This window comes from Micropterus salmoides, unplaced genomic scaffold (assembly GCF_014851395.1).
Source record: "Micropterus salmoides isolate LMB-PRFRI ecotype aquatic unplaced genomic scaffold, ASM1485139v1 Ms_hic_scaffold_2282, whole genome shotgun sequence".
NCBI classification, from domain to species: Eukaryota; Metazoa; Chordata; class Actinopteri; order Centrarchiformes; family Centrarchidae; genus Micropterus; species Micropterus salmoides.
The window spans coordinates 23,716-30,993 of record NW_024041465.1 but is presented as its reverse complement, the minus strand read 5'-3'; positions in this window follow the sequence as shown (position 1 = coordinate 30,993).

Sequence of the window (7,278 nt, the reverse complement as noted above, 5' to 3'; positions counted from 1 at the left end):
TTACTAGGGCTGACCCCGCATAGTCAAAGGTTCGATGCTTCAATGGGCGGAGCCTGATTTGACTGTCAATCTCACAGTCGAAGCTTCGCAGCAAAATGAGGATCATGCCATTTTGGCGATATACTGTCTATTACTCATATATATATATATATATATATATATATATATATATATAGCTGTAAATAAAACATGTAAAAAAAAAAGCTTTTAACAAATGTTTTAAAAGTGCGGGAATAAATCCAAAATTACCCTTAAAGAAGGGGGGGTCAGTGCTCATGTGTATGCGTAGCGTGTATATGTGTGTGTGTGTGGCCCTGCAGTCTATGATGTAATCATTAGTTGGGGACAGCCCTAGTGTTTACAGGAGCCAGTGGCACTGAATTTGCCCCAACCCGTCTTTAGACTATGTGCGGACTGGTGAGTGGACACGGCAGCTGGATGAGGACACAACAAAACCTCCAAGACCGACAGAGGCCAGTTTGACCACTGGGAATACAGTCCCGAGGTGGTTTTCTTGCCGGATATGACTCTTGGCACACCGGGGCTGAGTCAGCTAATAGGACTGCTAGCCGCACGCCAAGCTAACCACCTACAGATACAGACAGACAATGTAGGCTACTAGCAGTTTTTATTTGCTTAGCAAAAGGTAAAGCTATCCATCAAGATCTAATGTCCATCCTCTGTAAATCATCTTGGTACTATAATCCCTGTAGGTCTTTGAGGCTGTGTTTGGTCCTGTTCATGCTGTGTTCACTGGGAAGCTGCTGAGAGAGGTTTCGTTGCCCACTTGCTCAGCTCCGGTTCTCAATCAGGCGCTGCACCCCGCCATCATTCCATGCTGGGTCCCCCCGCCCCTTGCCTGAAAACTTCCTGCACTTGAGTAAAAGGTGCAAACACTTTTATACCATGGTATCTGTGGTAAAAAACTAACACTCACTCGGTGCTCAGAGCTCCCACTACGGGCAGAGTAAACTAATTTGACCTCTAGATGTACTGCTAACTGGGCAAATTATATAATGGCAGCTCAGCAGCAGTTATGTTAGCTTTACTTGCTGCTTGCTTGAAGTTATCTGTCCATCAGAAAACTCTGTAAATAACAGAGTTGAGGCAGAGTAGCCAGAGGACATCAGAGAATTATTTTCTTTTCCATTTTTGTATTATTTTCTCCATCAAATATGATCCAGTTTCAACAAAATCAGTGAATAAAGTTGTGTTTTGTACAGTTATCAGTGGGGCCCGGTCAGGCCCCATAAACACTATTTTCTTCAGCAGCTTCATAAAAATTGTGATAGCTTTTCATAGGACACTAAATTATTTATTTATTATTAAGTGCAAAAGAATTTTATAATTGATGGGCCAGATACTGCAATACTGGTGACGTAAAGTGCAAGGCAAATCGTATAAAAACATAAGCATTTTGATTTCATGAGAATAGGAGATTTTATTAGTATTGTAAGTTTCTCTAAAAATACACTGAGTAGACAATGCATCTTTGATACTCTCGTCTTTATTTGCGCATTTGGTATTGAAGTAATCCAAAAGTAAATTACTGTCCAGTAATTACTAAAAGTAATCAGGTGACATTACTTTATGTTGTGTTACTTGGATTAGTAATTAGTAATTATACCGGATTGCATTTGTAAAATAATCCTCCCAACCCTGCTCACTCGTCACGTATGTCTTCTGATCAAGATCCCTTTAGTATCGTTTTTGCACGTGTAGGGTCAAGTTAGCAATAATAAATACGCAATGTCCGGTTAGATTTAAAACTAGTGGTTAATTTTGTGAAATATTGCAATTTGGTTAGGTTAAGGCAGCAAAACTACTTGGATCTATTTAGGAAAATATCATGGTTTGGGTTAAAATTACTACTTTACTTACATGACTTAATTGATGCACAGTAACGTAACTTAACTAAAAACAATCAATGTTGACTTTTTGTTTTACACAGGAAATGAACACCCGTCTCCTGGGTGGAAGTCCAGCTTCTGACCTATCCACCTCAACCATCTGCTTACTCTGACTTTTCTGTACCGTTAAAAAATTATGCTTAACAGCTTCCCCCAGTGCGCTGAACTATGTCGCTATAGGGCTTCCTAGTGCGATACAAACTGATGCCAAGGGATCTTCACCATGCGTTCATATGTGATGAGGTTGCAGATGCTCAGGTTTTTATATCAGTGTTATTTATATCTGGATACCCACTAACTCTGTTGACATGTCATACTGAGTTGACTATATATGTAGAGAGATTTTTTAAAGATTTTTCCTCTTTAGCTACACCTTTATTATTTATGATATCATCTTGAGCCTTGCAATATATTGCGTATTTGAATGATGATACCATTATCTGTTGTCTATAGTTCTGAAACCTACAGTTTTATCCATGCTGCAGCAGAAACATTTACTATTTGTTTTTTGTTGTTTTTTTGTATTTGGCTTGATGTGGTTCATTTTTACCACATAAGTAAAACAAAGCGTACAAAATTGCATACAAACATCTCGGATTGACAAGTTGCTTGCTGTTTGTTACTGAGTCTTGGTAATCTGTTATCTGCCAGGTTACAAGTTTTGTTGGCAGAGGTGTGTCACAACAAATCAGATTGCAGCCTGTATAACTTCAGCTAAACGTGATGGAGTGTTTGCGCTCTTTGCTGTAATTTACCTTCTCTGGTGTTCAAACCAATTAAGAACACATTAATCAAAACTACGTTTGACTTTGGTTGATTTTGTTACATCGTCTTTCCACTTACGACCAGGTGTCGAATATCAGATGTTATCATCAATCTCTTCAATAGGTTTTAGGTACTGGTGTTTTTTTCACTTAATCACCATTTGTCTAAAAGCATTCCCAACAAGAAATTAACGCAATTGGGCTTGAAGAAATTTCTGAAATGGATTAGTTTATTTATCATACGCTGCTCAATAGCATACCATATAATTGTTGCCGCCCTTTCCCACTCTTCCATAAAAGTATCTCCCCATACTGCATTCCATGACAGAATATACTGTACTGTAAGTCAGCATTCTCCAAGGACTGTAAGGTGGGGAGCCAGACAGCTTTAGCTACCCAGGCAGGGTGATAGAGGATACAGAGTCGTAGGGGTGTGGGTAAGTGTGTGTGTGAGAGAGGGGGAGGAAGTACTTAGGAGAAGATGAGAGACATGCTTACATAGGATGGGGTAGAAGAGAAGGGTACATCCTGACAGGAAGACTCAGAATGTATTGGGATTGAAAAACAGAAAGGCAAATATAAAAGCCTGCAAAACCAGAGGAAATAAATAAAAATGGTCCGAGGGGAAAAATAATAATGGGGACAAATGTTGTATAATTCCAAGTAAGGTCGGTGAAGCAGTGGTTATATATAGCCCATCTATTGGCGGTGAGAGGAAGAAGAAAAAGGGAGAGACATGACACAGAAAAAGAGAGCAGAGAGAGTTCAGGGAGGCAGGTGAAACAGAAAAAATATACCTGTTTTGGGGGAGATCACAGCGCCAGACCTTGTCACAGTCAGCCAGTGTGCAGATGTTACAATGTACAAAAGGTCCCAGTCGCCCATGATCTCGAACAGCTTGACTATGGCTGCCAGGACTCCATGGAGTGGTCAGGTGGGCGAGAGATAGATATAATAAGATGGGCTATTGTGTTTCGATGGGACTGCGGCGAGCCAGGGCACTAAAGGTCTAATGAGGCATCGTGTTCCTACAATCACACATAAATACAATGCAATGTGGCCACCTGCAGATATTGAACACCCTGTCGAAAATAATGGAGTGTGAAAACCTCTGCCCTGGGATATAAATAACGATAGTATCAAAATAATCTAAAAACACTGACAGATGTAAAAACCCCTTCCTTCTGTGTGTGTTTGTCTCAGTGGGTTTTGCAAGCATGTACAAATGTGTGTATAAGCACAGGATTCACATCCTGCAGTACTGCCATAGTGTTGGCAAACTAAGCTGCTGGAGCATTATGGGGTTTGGGATAAACATAACCCAAACCGTCTGTATTGTCAGTTTGTTACCATTTCTGTGCTACGTTATGTGTGTTGCTGGTCATTGCTTTACAATCTACACTAGGCTATTGGTCTGTTTGTTTTTTAAGTGGCAAGACAATTTCATTCACATCAAGCATACTTTGGTTACATTCAATTTGGAGCATCTCTGCACATTATTTCAATGGGCAATACAGGGCTTTTGGTGTGAATCCAATTAGTGTTTGTGCAATGCCAGTGGTTAATTTGTATATTTTATTCAAGGTAACTGGATGTAAGTTCAACCCAATGCATTCTATCAAAATATATTTACACTGTTCAGTTTGTTTTTTCAATTTTATTTTTTTTAGACATTTGCATGTAAAAAGACGTGAGCATTGTCGACATTTAGGTTACTTGTTTCAACAGCATTTCAATTACTTTGCCATGCTAAATTACATTAAAATACAACTGTGGTTATTTGGCTATAAAATGGTTATATAAACCTACACATCATAAAAACTTCAACTAAAGTTTCGACTGTCTTGACCTAGACGTCTAGATAGAAAATAATGACTCTGCATCTGGGAAACTGGATTGGGGGAAGTAAATGTATAATTGCAAGAAACATTTTTAAAATGGGTGATGTAAAGTTCATCCTTCACTTATTAAAAAGGTCTCATCAGAACTTGTCAACCTAGGCCTTAAAAAGTACCCTGAAGGATTACTGGTTCCCCATTTTGTTTGTATGTTGTGCTCTCGGATACTCATGTACATCCACTAATATGTGGGCGATGTGTTACTGTGTCATATAGCTTACATGTGTGGCAGCATTTACATGCCAAGAAACAAAGCAATGCACCAGCAAAATGTGGGGACAAAGAAGACTGCTTAACAATTCAGTTTATAACCCCCACCCAAATAAAATAGAAAAATAAAAAAAATTCTTTACAAATGTTTTATGAGGAAGGAAAAACATTCCACACTTTTCTTATGGATAAGGATATAAACAATGAGAAACACTGAATGTTTCACTGGGTAAGATTTTAGAATAACAGCACCATTAAGATGCTACATGGCACAAAGTGTGTCCATAGGCTTTTTTTTTTTCCAGTTAAGTGCTAGGAGTCACTGCTGGTGTTCTTGCAGCAATGAAGGCCCATGGGTATTTGAACACATTAGTGCTTTAGATAGTAGCTCTAAGCCTTTACCATGCTACTGTGTTTGAACTCAGCCCAAGTAAGGTATTTCTCTTCTTTAGTCATTACCGGGTCCAATTTTGTTCCGATAATATTGCTAGACTGCACTGAGCTGTGATGACTTCAAAGAGATATGAGGGAATGTTAGCGTCAGGTATAATATATTCAGAGGTGAAGGGTATTGTAGTTCTGTCATTCACAGGAATTAATTAACGTTAAAGTCAGAGATCTACTAATTTATCAGATTTTCTTATTTAGAGTGATTTATAGCCTCCATAGGAAACTGCTACAGGGATCATAACTAAAAGCTTCCGCCGGCAAGGCGCCTCGCCTTAAAAAAAAGAAAAAAGATATCTGGAATTGTTACAGAATTTTACGTATGAAAATGTATGTGTTGTTTTACTGGTTATTAACATTTGAATCCAAAGCAACTTACAGTACAAAACATTCTCACTCCCAACTCGTCAAATATGGACGCTTGATCAAAACCAACAACTGCATGCTTACTTATATTATGTACTACACCTACTTTTAGTGTTCAAATGGACACCAAGGGGACCTGACCATGTGCCCATATGTTACGACTTGGGAGTGAGAACAGGTTGTACAGTACCATAATATAGTTTAGGAAAAACTATTGTAATTTTTTTGGACAATAAACCAAGAATCCTGTTTTGTGAGTACCGACTCAAGTATCTACGTATTAGTACTGAATACAAATACAAGAGGAAATACTTCCAGATAGAAGCTGAGTGTAGTGTGGTATAGCCAGATTTACTGCTCTATATAAAGCTCCAGTGCAATTTTTATACTGGTAGGTGGATGAAATACAGTTTGTGTTTTCTTGGTTTGTTTATTTCTCTGATGCGTTCACCCAACCATATGTACAGTATAGCTGCCACCACTGAACACCAGCTGTGAAATGTGGATGTTATTCATATAGCACATATGGCAGGGTATGGAATGCTACTGGTCGTACCTAATGAATGTTGGCAACAATAAATCAGTCAATTCTTCATATGTTTGGCCAAGTGGAAGCGTGTCAGTGTTCAAAAGAAACTCACCAAAAAAGATAAGAACAGAAATACATAATTATTCAGTGCAATACTGTGGTGAGTCATGACAGCCTATTTGGGGATCATTAAAGAGCAAACAACCACCGGTATAGATTCAGCCCGCTGTGAGCAGTCCAGGGCTCAGTTTGTTTTGTTAGATGATGGGGCTGTTTTATTTGCCCTTTGTGAGTTGGCTACCGATGTGAATAACAAAGTGGCCAAAAGTATGTGAACAACCAAACTTCAAGCACATTTGGGATTCTTAAACCGCCTGTTCCAAAACCATGGGCATAAATCTGCTGCCGTAACACCCTTCACTTTTCTAGGAACTTTCCTCAAGATGTTGGAACCTGGCTAACATAGCCTCATGCCTTCTATATTTTATATTATAATGTATTTCATAGGCCTGTCCCCGACTAAGGATTTACATAGTAGAATCAGAATTGTCAAGTGTTGCCTATAGTCGACTGATCCTAGAATCATGTGTGTATTTTTTTCCACTTTAATCTTGAGAACCTGCAGAACTGATATTTCTATTCACTAGTCTCTGCTGTAAATTAAACTGTACATTTCCAGCTAAACTGAGGCTTATAGTTGACCCTTTTCACTCTGATCACCTGGCATTCACCTGTCTTGTGCAGAGTTTTGCGTGCATGCAGTGTGGCAGTAATGTCAAGATCTAAAAAATAGAGATATTTTTGATGACTAACACATTTGTGTGTTTATAGGCTTTTTTTTTTTTATCTTCATAGCACACATTGGCTCTCTGTGATGAATACAACTAATTTCTGTTTTATTTCAGCCTTTCAAAAAATGTTGAGAAAATCCTCCATAAACTGGGTTTAGGCGGGTTTATGTGCCACCATTTCCCCTGGAGTTGATATTGAACATGTTTTATTTTCCCCACTGAATGATACTGATGAAGGCTGTACAGCCAATACAGGTTTACTCTAAGTGCTCCACAGACGTAGCCCAATCAAATGTTCAGACGTTGTGCTAGTTTTTAAACATATTCAAACACATTCAATTTTGTCTTTCTTTGGTTTGTGCA